Consider the following 12,018-nt stretch of genomic DNA (forward strand, 5'->3'; position numbering starts at 1 on the left):
CTGTTTATCTTCTCAAAAAAAAGATGTCACTCACCATAGCAAACATGGAAATTGAGATGGATTATGCACAGTGCAAGCTTAAACTCGCATAGATATTTTCAAAGCTGGCTTGCTTAACCAGAAAGATTTTTAAGGAGAAAAAGAAGAAACTGTATTAAATTTCCCATTTTTGTCTACTAACTGTCAATGTCAAGAGCTCAGTCAGGATCATTGCCAGCAGAAGATGTATTAGGAGTTGTACTTCAATGCAAAGGACAGAAAACTTATTGGGTAACCACTTTTCATGATGCAAGTCCCTCCTTTATGTGCCATCTTTCTGTGTCAGAGCAGTCTGGGATTTCAGTATACATTTACTGTCACTTAAGATCCCTGTAGTCAAGCGTCACAGCACAGTGGGGTAAGCCAAGCCCACTGGTGCCCATGTAATTGGGTGCTCCTGTGTACAATAAGCACCTTTTACTGCACCGTTCACAATGTCTTTCATGTGTGAATCATTCTGTTCTGCTCATGCTTCCTTCACTCTGCATCGTTTTGTTGTTCAAGGACATTTTGTCCAACTGAGACATCAAGATATTTTGGCCAAGTGGAAAGTTTTTCATGCCGTTATTCCGGGCACAGGCTGCGGTAGAGGTCAGTATGAGGGGTATCAGGTAGATGAGATTTGAGGAAAAAGAGGGGTTATTCAAGGAGAGATGACGTGGTCAGAGACCAAAACGTGGGGTTTCACATCCACCATGTGGATATGACCTATATGGCCTATGTCACAACATAGATGTCATGAAGAGCAGTAAGGGGGAGGACCCAGAAATGGTGATGTTCTGAGGAGCTGTATACTTCTGAGTAGAGAACAAATGGTACAACATTGGGATGGGGCAGTGCTGACTCATTTGACTCTTCTGAAGATAAGCCTGAGGTAGGTGCCCAGGGGAGCCCTGGCCTGGCTCAGCAAACTATTCCAGTGCTAACTGGGCTGAGTCCATGCTCCAGGAAGTTCTGAGAACAATATATGCTACAGTGAGATACTGAGTGGGGTAGATTGACACAGCTTTTACAGTGCTCAGAGATGGTGCTATACCAGCAGAACTGAGAGGTGCTACAATATCCAGATGAAGCTTTCTTTAGGGATTAGACCCAGGGGAAAAAAAAAAATCTAGTTGCCTTATACTCACAGCCTATGTCCAATATATCCCCTTCCCAATCCTCAGTTCCTTTCAGAGCTCAGGACTCAGGTTTGGTGAGGCAGTGCAACTAGAAAGATGTGACTGATTGGTTCCCCAGATGGGTTGGGTAATATGGTCCATGGTAGCCATAAAGGAAAACATGTACAGTTTGGTATCTTCAGCACCAATCAGTTGTGGGATTTGCTTTTTGACCTTCACTCAGGTCAATCAGTACAATCCCCTCTTCAGGTCTGTTGAGCAATAGCTATACTTCCATACACATGAATAGCCAAGGACTACTCATCAGCTGGAGGCATTTGTGGTATAGAAGTGCACCACAACACTGTGGCATGGAAACATTCCTCCTCTGGCTTCCTCCCTCCATTCACAAATTACTCCAGAAAGGGGATTTATGCATCTTCTTCCCTGAGGAAGAATATTGGCACAGGGTTATGTGATGCAATACAGCTTTCACACATGTACCCTACAAAGTATATCATTAAATGCCATGCTAGCATGTGGGGCTTAAAATGTATTACAATGTATATGAAACTACAGGACTAAACTTTCCAAGCATTACTTAACGTATGTACATTGTTATTACATTTTCTTAGTAAGGAACCCACTATCTTCCTTTTTGTCTATGAAATGACCACAATATCAGCCTGACAAAGATGAATGTGTTGCTTTCTTGCTGCCAAACTGAGAGCTCTGAGAGTCTGCAAACTGAACTCAGAATGTTATTACAGACAATCAATGTGTGGCCCCAGTTCTGATCTTCAGAACAGATAACTGTCAAAGCCTGCATTTAATTTCCTTCCAAATATTAGGCTGTTTTATCACTTTATAAAGTGATCTTTGTAACAGATTACGTCGCTGTAAACATTACTGTTGGTAAAATAAATGAGTAATTCTCTAACTTTAACATTCTTTGTTATTTGGTTGATATTATCTAGAGTGACTGCCTTCAACCTTAAACTTTTATCTAGAAACATTTTGGGCTTACACAAATAACTTCAGTGTTAACTAAAGTACAATTTTGGGGCCAAAGTCACCAAACTTTGTCTCTCAAGTCAAGTAGGGAGATCAGTTTTAGAGCTGAGGAGCATTCACTAAAGACGCTTTGCAACAAGCAATGACCTGGAGTTCCTCTAGAACTACTTTCTAGGTAGTACAACAGCCTCAGCTGATATAATCCACCAGGGGTTGTATGAGAAAATTACCAGTCTTTTAGGTTGTAATTAAGTCCTTGCATTCAGCTGAACTTAGGGTGTGCTCCCTTCTGTTAAGCCCTGGCATATTAACCATCCTAAAAAATAAATGGAAGCTGCTGACTGATTTCCTCTCTGTGCCACACAGCAGCACAGCAGCAAAGCAGTAGAAAGGCTTTTTGTTGGCTGGGCATTTATTGAAGAAATAGTGCCTACTTAATTATCTACTATTGTAGTTATGCATCATTCTATGTCCTTTCCCCGCAACTGGAACTGTTACCACACCTGATGATGGCATAACGACCAATGGCCAGAAAAAGTTCACAGATTTTTCAGTCTTTATTCACTCTGATGTTTGCTGAAAGGGCAACAGAACAGGACACAAGCAAGCCAGGAGGTTTCTGGAGTGCATTAACAATAAGTCCCCTGATACAGGTGACTGAGGCATCAAGGAGAGGAAGTTCTTTGCTGGACCTGATACTTACAAACAAGGAAGAACTGGTCTGGGGTGTGAAAACTGGGGCAGCCTTGGTTTTAGGGATCACACAATGGTGGAGTTAAGGATTCTGAGAGGAGGGAACTGGGCAGATAGCAGCCTCTCAACCCTGGGTCTCAGCAGAGTAGGCTTTGGCCTGTTCAGGGACCTGCCTGTAAGAATCCCATAGAAGATGGTTCTGGAGAGAAGAGGAGTTCAGGAGATTTGAAAGTTTTACCTTTTCCAAGCTCCAGAATGGTCCACCTCAATGTGTAGAAAATCAATGAAGGTGGCAGAAAGCCTGCATGGATGATCAAGGAGCTCCTGGCACAACTCAAACATAAAAAGGAAGCGTACAAAAGGTGAAAGAAGGGACAAGTGACCCTACAAGAATATAGAGACGCTGTCCAAGATGTATGCAAGGATGGAATAGGAAAGCTAAAGCCCATCTGGAGTTGAATAAGGTGAGGGATGGGAAAGGCAGCAGGCTTTTACAGGTACATCAGCAGCAAAAAGGAGGAGTAGTAAAATGTGGGCCTGCTGCTGAATGATACGAGGGAGATGGTGACAAAGAACAAGGAGGCACTCGATGGCTTCTTTGCCTTGGTCTTTATAAGATTTGCATTCAGGAATCCCAGGTCTCTGGCAGCATTTGGAAAGTGTGGAGCAATAAAGACTTACCCTTAGTGGAGGAGGATCAGGCTAGAGAACATTTAAGCAAACTGGATATCCATAAGTCCATGGCACCTGATGGGATACATCTACGAGTGCTGAGCGACCTGGCTGATGTCACTGCAAGGCCACTCAATCTTTGAAAAGTCAAAGTGTTTGAGGGAGGTTCCTGAGAACTGGAAGAAGGCAAATATCACTAGTATCTTCAAGACTGGCAAGAAGGAGGATCTTCAGAACTACAGCCCATCAGATTCACCTCAATCCCTGGGAAGACGGTGGGCAAAGAATCCTGGAAACCATTTTGAAATGTATGAAGGACAAGAAGGTGTTTTAGAGTAGTAAGCATGGATTTATGAAGGGGAAATCATGTTTGATCCACCTGATATCTTTCTACAATGAGATGACTAGATCACAGGATGAGGGAGGAGCAGTGGATGTTGTTTACCTTGACTTTAATAAGGCTTTCAATGCTGTCTCCTGTAACATTCCTACAGACAAACTGATAAAGTATGGCCTAGATAAGTGGACACTGAAGTGGACTGAAAACTGGCGAAGCTGCCAGGCTCAAAGAGTTGTAACTAGAGGTAAGGAGTTCAACTAGGTACCAGTTAGCATTGCAAGGAGATGCGCAGAATACTGGCAGAGCTCACCCTAGAGAAGAGAAGGATCAGGGGGGATTTTATCAATCAAATACCTGATCGGAGGGAGTAAAGCAGACAGACACTGACAGGACAATAGGCAATGGGCAGGAATAGAAATACATTAAATTCTGGTCTAAACATAAGGAAAAAAAACTTTCATACTGTAACAGTAGCTGACCACTGGAATAGGTTTCCCAGAGAGGTTGCGGAGTCTCCATTCCTGGAGATATTCAAAACCCAACTGGCTGAGAGCCTGAGCAACCTGCTTAAGCTTACCTAGCTTTGGCAGGGGGGAGGGTGGGTGAACTAGATGGTCTCCAGAGGGTACCTTCTAACCTCAACTGTTCTGTGGCTCTGCAAATGATGGGAAAACAGGTTCCTGATAAAGCAGCTTGACAGTGAGCTCCCAGGAAGAAAAGACAAGACCAGAATCAAAGAAAGACTTGGTCGCATTTAGATAATGTACAACTTATGTACTTTTAGGTAGAAGATGAGGCAGCAAAACATGGGAATTCATGTTTTGCTGAAAGTGGTGTATTATGCCTCTATGGTTAGTTGACCAAAAGATATTAGGAGAAGGCAGATACATTTAATTTGATGAAGCTGAGTAAATTAAAATTTGTTCTACACTTTATCTTTTGATTTCATATATTTCATTTCAAAGCCAGCTTTTTCCTTTTGCAAGCTTTTCATGCTGTATATGCCCTAACCATTAACTTCCTAATTCAACAATATGCAGTACAGTGTCAAATCATTTTTATGTCCACAGTTTTCCTCTGTGATATTTGTTACCACTGTGAAAAATTCTGTCAGATTTGATAGGAATAATCTCCCATGTGTGAATCCCACTGAGTCAAACTTCCCTCAATTAAATCATAACAGTCCAGCTGGCCTGCTCCATCTCGGCTTAACGGTGTCCTCTGTTACCCTTCCTGCATTCTCTTTTATTCTTGTATTTTTCTTAGTATAAAAGACAGGTGTTACACTTGAATCTTTCTAAACATCTCCTTCTTCCAGAAGTGTACTGAATGCATATGCTAATATTGGCCCAGTTCTTTTGGTACTTGCCTCAGGATTCTGGGATGGAGGCTTTCTCATTTTGCACAGTTGCTTAATCTTCAAATGCTCTATTTTTTTTCTTTTATTCTCTTTTCTTTTTAAGTACCAGATCTGGCAAAATTTCACTTTCCTTCAGCGGGTTTTGTTTTCTAACATAATAAACATCTGTTCCTGGGAAAAGTGGCTTGCTTTAATGATTACTTTTTTTTTTTTAGTAGGTCCCATGGGTGTTCTTGTTTCTCATGTGGCTGAAATATTCTTGTCAGTTATGCTGATATCATGGTAACTGCTGAACAGTCAGGCCATGGGCTCTTTGTCAAAAATGTATGTGGTCTGGTCAAAACCAAGCTTGTTCAAAAATATTACATACTTGCTGGCGATAAAAATAAGGTGGTAGCACAAACTTCCTTTGCATTATGATGACCATTTCACAAGTGATACATATAATACAAGGTGTAACTGTATGGCAGAGATAAAACTTCATACTTTTTACTCATACCTTTCCTTATCTTTGTACAGCTGGTTAAATTTAAAGCTGAGGTTAAACCTGGAATTTTGATATTAGGAATGTTAATTTGTTTCAGTAACTACAGCACTTCTCTTAAATTACAGGTACTTCCCTGTAAACTTAATATTTTTCTGATATAATTTGCAGTTGGAGAAAAGATATTAGAAGACATATGATCAAGTAGGTCAAGAAGATTGATCATTCTCTTTCATGGTCTCTATTTCTCAGTTTTACTCCAAAATATTCGCAAAAAATCTGCTATAATGAATTTCAGAATGTGCTTTTATATGGAGATTATGTTTGGACTTGCAGGGATCTATATGTAAATAAACCCCAACAGTTCCTTAGCATTCAGTTTACATCTTCCCCTAAGTCATTTTGTGCACATGCTTAGTTTTGTACCCCTGTGCTTCTGCTATTTCTTGCTTCATTGTTGACACACTTTTGATTTTTGTAGACTTATATCTTACCTCCTCCTCTTCTTCTCCCTAAGCTATATATTTTTAACTCTCTCTCTTCCTATTTAATTTCCTTCAAGCCTTTTATCAGTTGATAATATTTCTTTGGATAGGCTAAGTTTATGAACATGTTGTATTTGAGCTATCCTGTGTGGTGTAGCCATCCGTTTATTATAAAACGGATATTATAGAAAGAGAGAGAATATAAATCAGTCAGAATTACACATGGACCTAGGAGCTGCAGTTAATTAAAAATATTACAAAAGCTTCATGTCTGCTGTTTAGAAAATAGGAAGCTTACTGGAAGTTATTGTACAAAACAGAGTACAGAGATGCAGGGGTATATTTGGACTTCTTGTCTTTTTAATTTATAGTGGATGATATAGAGAAATATATGAATAAAGCAGCAAGCGATGATGTAGGAAATTGCCAAAATACACAGTTGACTTGTAGGGTACGTTGCCTTTTTATCTTAGATTACACCAGCTAAAACCAAGGTAACAGCCCAGATTGATACGCTACTTCTATATTTCAGAATCAATCAACATTTACGCTACTTCTATATTTCAGAACACAATCAACATTTACAGAGCTGGCAACATAAATAAGGGTGTTGCCTAAACTAGAAATAGCAATTATATGAATTTTATATTGCAATGAAAAACAGTGTATGACTTGCATTTCCTTTGGACTGAACAAACCAGTAATTATTAGCAGAAGCAGCTACGCTATGGTAGAAGAATTTACCCAGAAAGCCTATTCTGGGGCTAACACCATATAGGCCTTGGTAGGTACAAACAGAAACAAAATATGACCATTTGGCCAAACAGCTGAATTTCTAAGTAACTAACAACATTCGAAGTTTGTTTCTCTTTAGTGATATGTTTCCCCTCATTCGTGTGTTATCACATCTTAAAGCGCCTTTTAGCACAATAAATGTGACTTCAGAAACTTTAGGCAAGGAACAGCCTCCTGAGAGATGCTGGCTTTGCCTCACATCCTCCTTGTGAACCACCCTGTGGATTTCTCAAACAGGGTTTCTGCCTGAGACATTCTCTTTTCTAGATACATGCCCAAAGCTCTGCTACCTTTGTTGTCTGCTCTTTCACTTCTGGCACTTTTCATCTTCAAATACAATGAATTTACCTTATTCGATTCTGTCAGGTCATACTGGAACAGTGATACAGTCACTGTGTCAATCTCTTTAATTTTTAGAAGCAGGAACTTGTACAGTCTAGGATTTGGAAGGTGGCTGCTTTGGAGAGGTATTCTTCTAGACGGTCAAGTGTCACTCACAATACCCGGGACTGCTATATGATACCTCCTGGTGTAAGAAAGCTGTACATGATATCTTGGAGCATGAAAGGTCCCTGAAAATTAGAATGAAGCTCACCAGGTAACCAGATTTGGGCAAAAGAGCTGTCTTACAGATCCTGTCTACTCCTTTTATCAGTTCCTGGTGATTTTCATGATCTGTCCAGAAACCGTCCTTGGGGACCTTCCATATCCTTGCATGAAGAGAGCAAGAACGTAGAAGTAGATTAAGTACAGAGCAACCATATAAACTTCATAGCGCGCTCTGCCATCCAGCGCAGTACATATCAGCTACATCCTGTTCAGGCTTGGAGGAGAATGTAATGATTAAGGGACCCTGGGGAGCCTTCAGAGTGCAGAGAGGTGACTGAGTGTGGTATGAACATACTTGATAAGTGGCTAGTATCTGGAGACAGTAGGTTCCTCCTGAGGGAATAGACCAAGTATTGTTAGAAGGGGAAAAAATGACATTATAATAGAGGCAGAAAACCTCTGCAGAGATCCTTTTGATAGAGTCATCAAAACTAACAAGTATTCATGGATCGCTGTTGTTTGGTTTCTCCTCGAGTGAAAAATGGAGCTCTGCTTCTACTGCCCAGGTGTCCCAACAGTTCAATATTATCTTGTGGTCAGTAGCATCTGTGACAGATGATACATGTAAAAAACCTCTAAGGACATTCTTTCTTTGTCAGTGGTCAGAAGATCAGCAACAAGTGAAAATCATCTGACAAATGAAAGAGTCTAGTATGAGATGACCTATAAGCAAATCTGGCCCAGAGTTTGAAGGAGAGGCTGGGAAAGTGCCTGTTTTACCGACCTGTGGTGAGCAAAGAGGAACCACTGCCATGGGGAAATCTCTGCAAAGTATAAGGCTGATTTAAGCTTCCAGTTACTGCTAGCAGGCAATACTAAAAGTAAAAGTAAGACACTGCTGCACTCTGCCAATCCCAAACTTGTACTCAGGTCCCTTATAAACTTCTAACAGTTGGCAGAAACCAGTAGATCTCTGAAACATTTCTGATTTGTCCTAGAAAGTGAACTTGATCTCCTCAGTGCTGAGGAAAAGCTCCTCCACTCTACCCTCTGGGAATGTTCAGCTAAGAAAGAAGATGAGTTATTATATCCCTTCTCACTGTGCTTTATCACTACATTGCAACTACAGCAGAGAATATATACGGCCTGGTCCTCAGACTTGTGCCTCAACATTTTCTTGGTGGCATGGTTTTTCTCATTGCTTTTAGGTTCATTAATTCCTCAGAGCTTTCCATCTGAATTTCTCAAAATACACTGGACTGTCTCTGAGGATTTAGTCCTTATTTTGCAGAAATTCACTGTCTCATACAAGTTTCTTCTTGCACCTTATCTACAATTGTTCTTCATCACATTCTTCTATTAGGATGGAATGGGCTATTACTTCACTTACAAATGTAGTTGCCTTCTCTAAGGATTAGCTCAGTGAATGACTCTTGAACTCTAAGGAGCAGAAGGAAAACCAGAACAACAATGGGTATTTTTTTAAAGTTGGTATCAAGTTCTTCGCTATTGGAATAGATTTGTTATTGCAAAAGATGTGCCAAGGGGTCAGTTTTATGCAGAGACATAAGGCATCACAAGAAAACACCCAGTGCTTTCAGATACCAGCTGCAGATTTGTCTTGTGCTTGGAAGGAATGGGCAAGCTCATGTTGCTTAACTTCAAATGCACTTCGTTATTCTGAATTTGATGGTGTGTTCTGAATATATCATGGTGAGCTGGTGTGCTACTTAGAAAGGAATGTTAGAAAAGGAGAACAGAGAGAAGAAAAATGGATGTGAGCAAAGAAAATACAGAGAACCCTGGAAAAATGAAGGGCTAAAAAATAATGCATAAGGCAAGGGAACAGAAGCTAGTATGAAAAAACTCATATGGTATTTATTTTACCTATGAAGTTCCCCCTTTATGTAAGCTGAGCTCCCTGCTAGCCTCTCTTCCTTCAATGCAGCATACAGTTTGCTAGGGTCTGCTGGTTAAAATGCATGGTTTTTATATAGAAGACATGAAAAGGCACACAATCAAATTACAAGGAAAAGTTTCATGCACCAGAACAAATTGTAGAATGCCACAAAAAAAATCAGATTATTTGAAGCATCCTCACTTTGATTAATCCAAAGAATGGGCAGGTGTCCCTCTGCTTCTGTCATAGCTGATCCTAATGGAGATGGAACCATATCATTAACCAGCAAGAGCTCCTTTTTCCATTTGCTCATGGGACTCTCCCTACATTTTTGGGCAAGGGGTTTTGTGCTCTTGTGGTGTGCAGAGGTGTTCTGCCTCTAACCTGCTCTCCTTCATCTGCTCCTTCAGGTCTTTCTGTGTGTAAAATGAAGATGTATATTCAGGTTAATCACTCCTATAGAGCCACATTGAAATAAATGCCAGAGCTAACAGCTGGGGTACCTGGTCTTTTGATAAATGAGAGGCTGAATAAGGGAAGGAAAGAGAAGGCCAAAAGCTGGTATGTCATAGTTCTTCTGGCAACATAAATGAAAAAGGTGCCCAACTGATAAGTAACCAGGAGATACCAAATATCAAAATAGGCTTTTATTAGTAACTTATTAAAGCCAATATAAAGAGTTCTGGCTTGAAGAGTTGCGTCTGGAGAAGATTTTTTTTTTTTTAAATAGAGATTACTTATCCTTCTCCATCAGTTTCATTTGCATCCTAGTATTTTGCTATGAAATATCTTCCAGAACTTTCCTCAAACTTGGTTATCATTAAGATGAAAGACAGAACAAGTGAGAGCCAAATATCAGGACATGGGAAATAACAGTGCTGGAAACAAACGATGCTATGATCTTTTGAGGAAATAAGTTCATGCAGTCATTAGCAAAGGACACAATGAGTAACATCTGGTGACTGAAGATGTCCTATTTGCTTCTAAATGGGCCTTTCTGCTTTAACTTACAGAACAGGAATAAAACAGGAATACAGATGGTGATGCTATAAGTAGAATAATCCTTTCTGGCTAGTTTGTAGGAGTTAGAATTGTAAACAGTGCCCTTGAGGAAACCCACGTAATGAAATATTTCAGCTTGCATAGGTAGCATATTAAATCCTCCTTCCTGTTTCCTTTTGGTAGTACTTATGCATTTGCAATTGTATAGTCCTTCAAAGGAACAAATGTTAATCTGCTTCGTTACCACTCTACTTCCCAGCCTGTTTTACCCACATCCTGATCACATTCCCTAGCAACTTCTGCCCAACTTACTACTGCAGAAAAGGGCAAAGGACCCAGGACAGACCATTGCTTTTCAAGGACAGCCTCCTCAAAACACAAGTGCCATTCCAACGCATGGGAAGTCAAGCAGGCATGGCAGAAACCAACATGAATAAGCACCAAACTCCTGACTGAGCTCAAATGCAAAAAGGAGTTACACAGTGAAAGTGGGGGCAGACCGTTTTAAGGAATATAGAAATGTGACTTGACTGTGCTGAGGCCAAGTTAATGTAGCTGAAGCTGAGCTAGAGTGGGAACCAGTGAGTGATGTCACGGCAACAAGAAGGCTCCCAGAAGTACATTGACAGCAAAAAGAAGGCTAAGAAGAATAGGGGCCCATTGCTCAATGGGGCAGACGGTGTAGTGACAAAGGACATGTCAAAGGCTTTCCTATTCCAGGTAAGGCAGATTAAACTAATATTCCGCTTTAAAAAGCAATGATGGAAATGCAGGATTTAAGAATCCCGTGTTGACTGCCTGACTGAATACAGATCAAACATGTTCCTAATATAAGCAAGAAGAAGTATGTTTTCTATTGCCAGGAAACACCATTTCTGATTAAAGTCAGACTACACTGTCTGGTGAATAGGTGCAATAGGAAAGATAATATATAACACATCACATTGATATTTACCTTCTGAAAGATCAGAATTTCAGAATATATCAATGGCAGACACAGAAGTAGCTGGGTACAGCTGTTACTAAGGCCAGCATCTGGCCCTGGAGATGCATCTTCATTAACACTTCAGTTGATATTTGTGATACTGAACAGACAGAACAGAGCTGGCTCTACAGATCTCAAAGGAAAAAAAAAATAGCAGAAACAAATATAGCTAGGGGATCAGTAGGATACCTACTCTTCAGAAGACAACAGGAATTGAAAAGCAGTATTTCCAAAATGTCAAAATAAAAAACAAAACACACCAACTTATTCTACTTACTACACATGTATGCAGTCCCTGAGGGATAGCACAGAGGTGAGTCTGTCATTTGAAAGAATCCTGTGGGAAATGGACTCACAGGAAGCAACATCTAATGCTCATATATGTCTTGATCAGAAGGAAAGGGACTTGTGTTTCTTTCCAAAGGTATGAAGTTTGAACTTTGTTTTATCTTTGTTATTTCAGTAACTTCTGTGAAAATCTCTAGTTCTCTTTATCTCTGCTAGGGGCACAAAGCAGAGTAAAAGCTGAATTTGGTTCATTATATTGTTTAAAAATGTAATTCCTGGGGAATCTGAGTGTTAATTAGAAGATTAGATGAT

This window comes from Pygoscelis adeliae, unplaced genomic scaffold (genome assembly GCF_000699105.1).
Source record: "Pygoscelis adeliae isolate BGI_AS28 unplaced genomic scaffold, ASM69910v1 Scaffold571, whole genome shotgun sequence".
NCBI classification, from domain to species: domain Eukaryota; kingdom Metazoa; phylum Chordata; class Aves; order Sphenisciformes; family Spheniscidae; genus Pygoscelis; species Pygoscelis adeliae.